Here is a 12,705-nt window from a genome sequence, read left to right as displayed (position 1 = left end):
AAGTGTGTTTTCACAACCGTTTATTTTTCGAGTGGACTCCTGAAGTAACTGCTCGAAATAATTTTCAGAGAATGTGTTTAGCACAATTTCGAATGATGTTTTATGCGTACCTCCGGAATTAAACATGTATTTTCGGCAATATATGGAGGGTAAATTGAAGTCACCAGCAACTATAATTGTATGAAGTGGGTACGTGTTTGAAATTGGAATCAAGTTCTCTTTGAAACTTTCAGAAATTGTATCATCTGAATTCTGAGGTCGGTAAAAGGATCCAATCATTATTTTATTCCGGTTGCCAAGAATGTTCTGTTGCCATACTAACTCACGGGAACTATCTATTTCAATTTCGCTGCTCGATAAACTACTCCTAACAACAACAAACACGCCACCATCAACTGTGTTTAGCCCATCCTTTCTGAACACCGTTAGGGCCTTCGCAAAAATTTCGGCTAAACTTATCTCCGGCTTTAGCCAGCTTTCATTGCCTCCAAGATTTGAGCATCAACGCTTTCTATTAGCGCTTGAAGGTCTCGTACTTTCCCATCACAGCTACGACAATTGACAACTACTATATCGATGGTTACTAGCCTTACGTTCTCCCTGTGTTAGACCTGCATGCTTCGAGACTGAAGTCCTTTTTGTGTTTCCCCAAGACCCTCTAACCTAAAAAAATCATCCACTCCACGCCACACAGTCCCTGCTACCCATGTAGCTGATCTATTTAGTGGAACCAGTAACCCCACCACCCTAAGGTGTAGGTCGAGGAATTTTCAGCCTACACGATCGCAGAACCGTCTGAGCCCGTCATTCAGACCCCTCACTCTGCTCTGTACCAGGGTTCCGCAATCGGTCCTGTCACCTATGCTACAAATAGCGAGCTCAGGTTTCATCTCTCAAGCAAGACTGGCAGTCTTTACCACTTCTGTTAACCGCTCGAAAACAGAGAGAAACTCTTCCGATTCAAAGTGACACACATCACTGGTACCGACGTGAGCCACCACCTGCAGTTGGCTGCACCCTGTGCTCTTTGTGGTATCTAGAAGGACCCGTTCCACGTCTGGAATGACTCCACCCAGTATGCAGAGTACACATTGTCTTTCTTCCTATACTTGGCAGCCACATCCCTAAGAGCCCATAACGCTCCTAAAATTGGAGCTCGAACTACCAATAATCCCACCCTCTGTGATTGCCCATATCTTGCAGGCTGAGAGGTATCCTCTGAAACAGGACAAGTGACTGCATCTGGCTGAGGGACAGTATGAGCCATAGGCAGCACCTGGAAACTGTTTGTCAGATAACTGGGGAGGCCTTACGTTCGGCCCCTGCCACGCCCTGAGGCGACCTCTCCCTCGACCACGGGTGATGGGTCAACCTCAGTGGAAGGCTGATCTGGACTCCCCTTGGCGGTGCGGACCGATCGACGGACCCGTGAGTCATGTTTGATATTCGTTGGATCCCCACGGCTGGCCTACAACAGTGATACCCATCCTCTGCAGCCCCAAACTGTGTAACCGAAGCCATCACAGCCTGGAGCTGAGAGCAAAGAGTCACCAACTCGGCTTCCATCAGCAAACAGCAATCACAGTACCTATCCACACTAAAGACCGTGGAAAACTACGCTACACAGGCAAACAAAGGACTATCGACACTGGAACTTTACTGTAGACACTGACGAAAACGCAATAACTGTGTCTAATAAATGAGATTAACACGCAGAGGTTCAAAAACTGAATTGCCAAGGCACTCAGGTTGGATTAAATATTTCGCTCCTGATCAGGAACTTGTAATATTTCAAAAAATCGGTTTAGTTTCCGACATAAACGTAAGCGATAGAACTGTGTCTATTTAATATTAAATTAACATGTAGAAATTCAAGATACTAAACTAACAAAGCACACAGATGAAATTCTGTATTTCGCTTCTGGTCAGGAACTCGTTAAATATAAAAAAATCGGTTAATTCCCTGTTGCTGCTTGTGTCTCGGCCGGCTGCTGCTGCCTGGCTCTCTGGTCACCCTGAACAATTTTCTCGTTATATGCTTCAACAAAGCAACCGAAATGAATAATGAAGTGCCTCCTTGGCAATAATCAGTGATGTAATAGCCGTGTGACGAAGGAATTGCTACTGGACTTCCTGCCTATCTGTAGACATATGTCTCGATGGTATTGAAACACGACCATAGAGAGCAAAAATCTTAAAAGAAATCTGCCCTTTCGAAATCATAAATTGGTGATGTAATGCGAGTAATCATCAAATTGTTTTTCTGTGGGGGAATGCTTAAGCGACAGAAAAATTGTGGAAGGTGTAGGAAGATTTGCAAACGATCAGCACTTTGTACAAAGACTGACAGTAGTCGTAATCTAGACGTAACGTGATACGTGTAATAGAAAAACAAGGCCATATTGTTTGATTACCTCATGACCTACGAGTAACTGGTATCAGTCACAACTGTCAAGTGTTTTTCGCTATTCATCAGGAGTGGACGTCCACATAGAATGGTAAGTCGAGAAGGCAGATGGAAGAGTGAAGCTGAAGGTCGCTTGCACAATTCTCATCCAAACGCATCGTGAGTATTGTTCTTAAGTTTAAGACCATAAGGGTTGAATTAACAGAAAATACATTTCTAAAGTGAGCAACATGACTATCACTTATTTGCTTAATCAGTTCAAGATCATCACAAAATTGATGAACAGCCTCTTGTGCGTGAAGTTATATTGAAGATATTGTACATCACATATCACACACTAAATATTTCAAGAACGTGTAGGTCATATTGATAGATGTTACATGATTTTTTTTCTTCGCGTTCTCCCATCCCCAGCTTATAAGCCACACAGTGGGAATGAGTGCGAATGTATGTTTGTCTTTTAATGTGTAACGGCGTTAGCATTAACTACCATGAGGTGGTTCTAGTAGATGGCGCACTCTTTGAATTATGCTATGAAATAGAGTGCAGGGTGAAATAAGAACTTTGACAGAGAAATCCAAATCTCAATGTTTGTGTATAAGAAGATATTGATGTGTTATAAGTTTAAAAAGAAGTGTATTTGGATTTTATGTTAAGAATAACTGATAATGTTTCGTAAGGAAAAAATTGTACCCTACGTTTGGTTATCTAATGGCCAGTGAATCAGTTGTAAGCTTCATTTCTGGTAAAGCATTAATGTTCAGGAATATATGAAACTGTATCTTAATACAGGTCCAGATTATTACCACCGTGCGAAGGAAACTGATATATCATACACATTTATTTACTCATGGAAAAAATTTGCAGAATTACCCTACCAGTGCATTTTGCACGCTACGTGTCTGATAAATAATTGTAAGTACGATCTACTGAGAGCGCAGACATGTGTGGCCTTGATCCTTTTAAATCTTCTTTGCAATCAGAGACAATGTTGACGAGTTACACCTTAACTGCCATAGGTGGGTTACAGAAACACACTGAAGAGTGCCTCCAAGTGATTCGAACACCGCCGGCCGCGGTGGCCGAGCGGTTGTAGGCACTACAGTGTGGAACCGCGCGACCGCTACGGTCGCAGGTTCGAATCCTGCCAAGGGCATGGATGTGTGTGATGTCCTTAGGTTAGTTAGGTTTAAGTAGTTCTAAGTTCTAGGGGACTGATCACCTCAGAAGTTAAGTCCCATAGTGCTCAGAGCCATTTTGATTCGAACACCGTTTTTCCCCAGGGACGATGGGTAGGCACTAAGTAACGATAAGAAGTATTAATAATTTATTGTATTTCTAGGAAGAGACATGCAAAGCATACTTTATAAGACGAGCCAAGAAAGCCAGCCGAAGTGGCCGAGCGGTTCTAGGCGCTTCAGTCTGGAACCGCGCGATCGCTACGGTCGCAGGTTCGAATCCTGCCTCGGGCATGCATGTGTGTGATGTCCTTAGTTAGGTTTGAGTAGTTCTAAGTTCTAGGGGACTGATGACCTCAGAAGGTAAGTCCCATAGTGCTCAGAGCCATTTGAACCATTTTGAGCCAATAAACCCATTGCTTCCCTCATGCGCACCTCGCACACCTTCGTTGCCGTGGTTTAGAGGGAAGTTGGTCAATGCAATGTTTATAAAACTTTATAAAAGCTTTTGATTCAGTAAGACATCTAAAACTGAATACGCTGGTATGGAGTATTTAAAGTGGTTTGCCACTGGATCCGAAATTCCCTGATTGGCAGTGCGCAGCGTGTTATCCTGTATGGAAAATTCCCTAGAATTCGGAAAGTAATATTTGGCGTGTTCCAGGAAAGAGTAACTGAACTGTTTCTGTCCATGTTATACATTGACTTAGCGGATGGTACTCGTTGCAGTGTGAAGCCTCCCGTGGGCCAGGTAAATTATAAGTAAATACTTGCCTGTAAACATTTCAGTAATATTAATTTAGATATCGACATCATAATAGTATGTTTTAAATGCCAGTAAATAGTTCTTAAATTAGTGAAATTGAAAGCTGGTCACTTCACGAAACATAAAGGTGTGTAGTCCTTGGGCTTCATGAATCACAGTTATAGTCAATTATGTCATACTAATATTTGGGAATAATGTGTAGAAATGTATGGTAGAACTACAATGAAGAGTCAGTTGTAGGTAAGGTAAATATCCTCCTACTGTTCACTGATAGCTTACTGGAAAACTGCATTTTGTCTATAAAAAACACTGCATGGTAAACATTTTGAAGGCTGGTTGCTGAATAATGCTAAAGAGTATGGGACTCACATCGTGTCGGACTGAAGGCGGACATGAAGCGTGTACAAAGACGAACTGCGCATATAGGTACAGGCTTGTTTGACTGGTGAGAAAGTGTAACAGAAACGTTGAGAATTCTCAACTGGCACACTGGCAGAAAGTTTTCGAAAGTATCTGCTTGGTAAACTTCAAGAACTGCTTTTCAGGGCAAATACTGTGTATATTCTGCAGTTCTCCTAACTGTCTGTCCGGTAACGATCGTGCACTTAGGCTCACAAGCAATCATTCCTCCCATGCTCCATCTGTGAACGGAATGGGACCAAACTTAATACATGGTACAATAAAGCAATATCTTCTGTCACGCACTTTTAGCGATTCAAATAGTTACAAGTGAATGAGCACAGTGAAATGATCGCATTAATTAAAGCTAACACCGAGGAGAAGCGACAAACATTATTCCCTCGCACCAGCGGAGATGGTAGGTTCGGGTACAATGGCTGGCTCTAAGCACTATGGGACTTACCATCTGAGGTCATCAGTCCTCTAGACTTAGAACTACTTAAACCTAATTAACCTAAGGACACCACACACATCCATGCCCGAGGCAGGATTCGCACCAGCGACCGTAGCAGCAGCGCGGTTCCGGACTGAAGTACCTAGAACCTCTCGGTCACAGCGGCCGGTTCGGGTACAATGGCATCGGTATACGAGTATTGCGGTACTGTATAAGGGAGCTATTGTCTCGGGTGGTTCGTTACAGGGTAACTGAAATATGTCACGAGAACTGAAGCGTCCGCGAGTGTTTCCGTAACTGCCACTGGCGGCCAAGCGCTATAATATCGTGGTCGGTTAATATTGACTGAAAATATCTGCTCAACAGTGCAAATGTTGGTGGTATGCGCTGTATGTTTTGTTCGGAAACAAGCCCGTTCCAGTCACCAGCTGTACTTAATGTTGACAACAGGATTGTTGCCTCTGCATCCAGATTCATTGCAAACTGTTACGAAGTGCATGTAAGAAAGTACTTAGCATAGCTATTTATAGGAAAGCGTGGTGTCTGTTCTTTCAAAAATGTCCCAGAGAACAGACACCTCACAGAATCCGCAGCTGTGAAGCATTATATGTAAATTAAAAGGGATCACTGCTATCAGCTGCAGCGGGACATTACGCGGAATCAGCGGCGACGAGTGAAAATTCGTACCAGACCGGGGTTCATACCCGCGATCTCCTACTTACAAGGCAGGTGCGTTAACCAATGCACCACAGCGTTATCGCCACTGCGTGGACTATGTCGGCACACGTCACGGCCAATCCACAAAAAAATGTCCACATGTGTGTGAAATGTTATGGGACTTAACTGCTGAGGTCATCAGTCCTACTTAACCTAAATTATCCTAAGGAGAAACACACACACCCATGGCCGAGCGAGGACTCGAACCTCCGCCGGGACCAGCCACGCAGTCCATGACTGCAGCGCCTCAGACCGCTCGGCTAATCCCGCGCGGCGCCAATCCACATTCCCATCGAGCGCCACCTAACCGCAGTTCCTGTCCATCAAATTATTTATTATGTGATCTTGGCTGCGGAACACCACACAAACAGGTATCAGTATTCACGTGCATAATGCGTAAGGCACCAAACAGTAATAGTGTATTTTACTATATACGCGAAAAATCCTGCGATGCTACATACATTTCTCTTTAGAAATGTGGATCACTAAATAACGACGCCGGCCGCAGTGGCCGAGCGGTTCTCGGCGCTACAGTCTGGCGCTACAGGTTCGACTCCTGCCTCGGGCATGGACGTGTGTGATGTCCTTAGGTTAGTTAGGTTAAGTAGTTCTAAGTTCTAGAGGACTGATGACCCTAGAAGTTAAGTTCCATAGTGCTCAGAGCCATTTTGATCTGAATAACGACATGCTACAGTTTGCGCTCGTGGCACTGCAATAAACTTCATTTAAATATGAACGAACAGTTATGGGGACCTTCTTCTAATACGTAAAATAAACGGTAAACAGTGACTGTCTTTTGTCCACAAATTAAATTGCTTTTTTTTAGCTACAAACTTAAATGACACATCGTATTTGTGACTTAGCTCAATGGAAGATGTGTAATATACACAGGCGCGTAAGTTTACCACCAAAATGACCGCCGAGGTGCTTTCACCTTGTCTGCTGATCACAGTAGACTTACGGGATTGTGGGCCCTCGAATAGGTGTGAGCTCTGCGGGAAAACGCTAACATCCGATTGTTAGCTGACGCCGCCATAGTACCCTGTTTCTGCGCATGCTCAGTGCGCAGTATAGTCGTAAATTTAGAACTCCACACTCGGCGCAATCTGTACATCATTGACGTCATAAACTCACTCACGCAGGGTGGCTGGCTGCTGTTTTACTCCAGACACGAAAGACTCACGCGCTTCACGTAGTCGACTTTGATCACAAACTCGCTCGTGTAAAACGAGCTTTACGTGCGGAATCCGGATTCACCCTGTATAAAAACAAGCTCTCTGGTAGACGCGCGTGTCGTCAAACACTAATTCATTTTCGCTCTGTGATGGGTGTATCGACAATGTGTTACAGGAATGCGGACCAGTTGCGCTTCGTGACCAGTCCGGATTTGCGACAGCGGCGAGCCGCGGCTTGACGTACCTTGAGGTGTGAGGTGCGGTGCGAGTGTTGCGGGCAGAGAGAGGTGTAGTGGACGGCGCGTGCGGCGGCTGCGGCGACTGCTGGTCGAGTGTCGAGTGTGTGGCTGCACTAGGGGCAGCAGGCGGGCGCGCAACGCTTTGTAGCCGGTGCCGGGAGGAGAAAGTGGTCGCTGCGGAGGGGGCGATGCCGCTGCCGCTGCCGCTGCCGTGGAGACGACCCGGAGACGCCGGCAGCCGCGGGCGGCGCGCACCGGCCGCGTTCGGGGAAGCGACGAAACGTCCTGCCCGCCCGTCACGTGCAGAACAGGCGCCGGTGAAGGGCACGTCCGCCTCTTTTCACCCACGACGCTTCTTTTTACGACAGCCATAGAACGGGAAAGAAACTGAGGATCTGTTAGGTGACGATCTGCTTGGCTTTCGGAATGGTAAAGGCACCAGGGGGACAGTTCTGGCGTTGCGGCCGATAGAAAAATTAAGACCTGTTAATAAGATTATCAGATTTGTTTCCAGGGGGAAGAAGTTGTTCCCAGCAACTGTTTTTATTTAAAGTAGTAAAGGGAAGCTGGACACTGAAGCCGAGCGGTTCTAGGCGCATCAGTCGGGAACCGCGCTGCTACGGTCGCAGGTTCGAATCCCGCCTAGGGCATGGATGAGTTTGATGTCCTTATGTTAGTTAGGTTTAAGTAGTACTAACTTTAAAAAACTGGTAGAAGCCGACCTCGGGGAAGATCAGTTTGGATTCCGTAAATATTGGAACACGTGAGGCAATACTGACCTTACGACTTATCTTAGAAGAAAGATTAAGGAAAGGCAAACCTAGGTTTCTAGCATTTGTAGACTTAGAGAAAGCTTTTGACAATGTTGACTGGAATACTCTCAAATTCTTAAGGTGGCAGGGGTAACATACAGGAAGCGAAAGGCTATTCATAATTTGTACAGAAACCAGATGGCAGTTATAAGAGTCGAGGGGAATGAAAGGGAAGCAGTGGTTGGGAAGGGAGTGAGACGGGGTTGTAGCCTCTCCCCGATGTTATTCAATCTGTATATTGAGCAAGCAGTAAAGGAAACAAAAGAAAAATTCGTAGTAGGTATTAAAATCCATGGATAATAAATAAAAAATTTGAGGTTCACCGATGACATTGTAATTCTGTCAGAGACAGCAAAGGACATGGATGAGCAGTTGGACGGAATGGACAGTGTCTTGAAAGGAGGGTATAAGATGAACATCAACAAAAGCAAAACGAGGATAATGGAATGTAGTCGAATAAAGTCTGGTGATGCTGAGGGGATTAGATTAGGAAATGAGACAAAGTAGTAAAGGAGTTTTGCTATTTGGGGAGCAAAATAACTGATGATGGTCGAAGAAGAGAGGATATAAAATGTAGACTGGCAATGGGAAGGAAAGCGTTTCTGAAGAAGAGAAATTTGTTAACATCGAGTATAGATTTAAATGTCAGAAAGTCGCTTCTGAAAGTATTTGTATGTAGTGTAGCCATGTATGGAAGTGAAACATGGACGATAAATAGTTTGGACAAGAAGAGAATAGAAGCTTTCGAAATGTGGTGCTACAGAAGAATGCTGAGGATTACATGGGTAGATCCCATAACTAATCATGAAGTATTGAATAGAATTGGGGAGAAGAGGAGTTTGTGGCACAACTTGACAAAAAGAAGGGACCGGTTAGTAGGACATGTTCTGAGGCATCAAGGAATCACAAATTTAGCATTGGAGGGCAGCGTGGAGGGCAAAAATCGTAGAGGGAGACCAAGAGATGAATACACTAAGCAGATTCAGAAGGATGTACGTTGCAGTAGGTACTGGGAGATGAAGAAGCTTGCACAGGATAGGGTAGCGTGGAGAGCTGCATCAAACCAGTCTCAGGACTGAAGACCACAACAACAACAATAAGTTTAAGGGACTGATGACCTCATATGTTAAGTCCCATAGTGCTTAGAGCCATTTGAACCATTTTGAAGTAAAGGGTACCGCAATCAGTCGCTAATAATTTTTATTGTAAATCCAGTTTTCGATCACCGTGTGCCTATCTTGTGCGCAGTAAAAGTAAGTTAAAACAGTGGACATACTCTAAACGCGCTATTCTGTTACAGTATGATGTTTCTGGTTTTTCTTTCATTTAATCATGATCCAGTTATTGATTTGTTTAGCTATCCCACCACTGTGTCATTGCTACTTTGCTAAATTACGGAGCCATATATTGATTCATGGTTCTATCAGAGATTAAAAGCAACAGCGTATAACAGTACCCCTTTTTATCAGGTCAGCCATACTGAAATCTGTAGTCGTGTACTCGCCCTCTGGTGGTACGGTAGTAGCTAACTGAGCTGACTGTTGATTATTCCGCCCAGTGAAGTTGCAACCGTATGGTCTCTACCGGGATTAAACAGCTGTTCCATTGAAGTTGTAACGAGACGTCGCTACTGGCTCATAGAAGACCTTCCCCAGTCTCCAGCCATGTGAAGTACAAGCAGAATTGGCCAGCCTGTGATACAGCGAAAAAGAAAGTATTCGTTTCCAGCATCCCAGAGACCATGTGAAGTTAAAAATGCTATCTGCCCATCCACCTCATTGTTCGGCAGGGGGCTGCCTTCAAAATACACCGCCGGCCGCGGTGGTCTAGCGGTTCTGGCGCTGCAGTCCGGAACCGCGGGACTGCTACGGTCGCAGGTTCGAATCCTGCCTCGGGCATGGGTGTGTATGATGTCCTTAGGTTAGTTAGGTTTAAGTAGTTCTAAGTTCTAGGGGACTTATGACCTAAGATGTTGAGTCCCATAGTGCTCAGAGCCATTTGAACCATTTTTTTCAAAATACACCACGCAAACATAATTATTTTTATGAAGATAGTAACTGTTCTCGAAAGAACAGATAGCATTGATGTCCGTGCAGCTTCTCTAGAATAAATGATAATTAATTGAAACCCTCACCTGTCGGCAGTTGAGGGTTTCAATTAATTATCATTTATTCTAGAGATGCTGCACGGTCATCAATGCTATCTGTTCTTTCGAGAACAGTTACTATCTTCATATATATATATATATATATATATATATATATATATATATATATATATATAGTTAAAGGCTACCCAGCCATTGACATTGACCTTCGTCTGTGCGGATGCGCACAGGTTGCCCAAACTCTTACGGGAATCGTCACCTTAGTGTGCGCGAGTAATGAGTGGATGGGCCAATATCTATTAGGTACATTACGTATGTAGATTGTGGACAGTTGGGAATGTGGGTCTCACGGGATACGTGAAAGGGATAAGTCCCTGCAGTGGCGCTATTTATCTGTGTCGTCGGTGGCTCAGATGGATGGAGCGTCTGCCATGTAAGCAGGAGATCCCGGGTTCGGGCCCCGGTCGGCGCACACATTATCAGCTGTCCCCATCTAGGTATATCAACAACACCTGTCGGCAGTTGAGGGTTTCACTCAATTATCGTAATTATTTTTATAATCAGTGGCTATTACATCATTTCTTTTCCGTCTTTCACTTCCAGTCCCAGATTCCCTGCACAAACACAGAAGCAATTCCACTAGTAGACGTAAAAAGTGAACTTCGGCCATGATAGTGCCCTGCAACTCGCGTAATGTTAAATAATACACGGTCCAGTCACATTAATGTGACTGCCTGTCAAAAGCCTAAATAACCACCTTTTGCATTGCGGAAGTGCTGGAAGATACCAAAAGGAATGTGGAGCCAACTATACTCCAGTGCCAAGGCCATCTTGCTAGGTTTCTCGGATGAGGATAAAGGATGCGAACAACTCGATCGAGGTAGTATCATAGAGTCTCGACTGAATTTAAAAATGGTTCAAATGGCTCTGAGCACTATGGGATTTAACATCTGAGGTCATCAGTCCCATAGAACTTAGAACTACTTAAACCTAACTAACCTAAGGACATCACACACACTCGTGCCCGAGGCAGGATTCGAACCTGCGACCGTAGCGGTCGCGCGGCTCCAGACTGAAGCGCCTACAACTGCTCGGCCACAACGACCGGCTGACTGAGTTTAAATCCGTTTGATGACCAGTTGACTACGGTAAACTTATCTGGCGCTCCTCAACCCACGCACATACATTGTGAGCTGTGCGACACGTTGCATTTTCCTGCTGATAGATACCAAGGCAAAAACTGGTCACCAATAACAGATTCATTCTTGTGTTCATCCATTGCGCCTTCTAGACTGACGAGATCACCCGAGGAATGCCACCAAAACATTCTCCAGGCCATAACGCTCCCTCCACCGGCCTGGATCCTTTGCCGATTGTTATAGACTGTACGCTTCATCTGTCCGCTGAAGACGCGATTCATCTCTAAAGGCCACCTGCCGCCATTGAGGGGACGTGCAGCTACTGTACTGGAGTGCAAGTTCCATCTTTCACCGCCTCTGAACAGCAGTCAGCATGGCTGCATGATTCAGTCTCCTATTACGGAAGCCCATACGTTGCTGCAACGTTCGCTGAACGGTCGTTGAGGAGACAGTGTTGGCAGCTCCTTGGTTCAAATGGACGATCAGTTGCTCAACAGTTGCACGACTATTCGGTCGTACACTTCTGCGTAGCCGTGGTTCACCCCTGTCATTTATCTCCACAGTTGCTTCGGCGCCGGTTTTGGATAGCGCCACTTTGCCATGAGTGACGTACTTTAACCACGGTGAGACACGAACAGTTTACAAACTTAGGCGTTAGGGAAATGCTTGCACCATGGGTCCGAAAGCCAGTGACCACGCCCTTATGGACATCACATAAATGGCTCCACTTCCGCGATATACATCGTCTGCTCTGTTTCCCGCGTCCCCCAGACACACGTTATACACCATCCACTGCTAGTGCTGCCACATGCAGTCTGTGAGCGGTTATTTCATGTTAACGTCAAACATAGGCGATGCTCACATTAATGTCACTGGACTGTGTATGAAAGACAGCTTTCAGTGTCAGCAGAAACGGTTCAATGAAACTGCCTGCATTATGTTACTGTATCTGACTGGTGAAAGGACAGGACGTAAAATAATTTTTATGGTGCTGCTTGAAGCTTGTGAAATATAGGAGTCGTTGGGAAGTTTGCGAGGGTGTCGAAAGTGAGTGGCGGACTCCGGGGGGTTAAACTGCAGTTTTTCAGAATTTCAACTGTATCAAGCGGTGAGTGAGTGATCGGCAGTGACCAATGAAGTTGTACCGCCTGTTCAGAAAGCTTTGAAAGAGTGTTCAAGCAAAATCGCGATTGCAAGCGTGGAATTCTGGGAGCTGCCAGTATCATAGTCGAGTGCTGCAGTTTAGTAAACATGCATTGGCTAATAGGAGAAGTGTAGTAGGCGGAGGTGGTGTTTAATGAACGAGGCGGAG

At 45.1% G+C, this 12,705-nt stretch overlaps 1 protein-coding gene across 1 annotated transcript in view; it reads right to left on the bottom strand.

Annotated features, from left to right (window-relative positions):
- LOC126198758 (uncharacterized) overlaps nt 1–7,506 on the bottom strand; it is a 146,987-nt gene extending 139,481 nt beyond the window's left edge. The window contains exon 1 of the mRNA XM_049935314.1: nt 7,341–7,506. The gene's annotated coding sequence lies outside the window, so the exon portion shown is untranslated. The remainder of the gene's footprint in view (nt 1–7,340) is intronic.
- Between the last annotated feature and the right edge of the window lie 5,199 nt (nt 7,507–12,705).

This window comes from Schistocerca nitens, chromosome 8, assembly GCF_023898315.1.
Source record: "Schistocerca nitens isolate TAMUIC-IGC-003100 chromosome 8, iqSchNite1.1, whole genome shotgun sequence".
NCBI classification, from domain to species: Eukaryota; Metazoa; Arthropoda; class Insecta; order Orthoptera; family Acrididae; genus Schistocerca; species Schistocerca nitens.
This window is presented reverse-complemented; position numbering and strand designations above follow the sequence as displayed.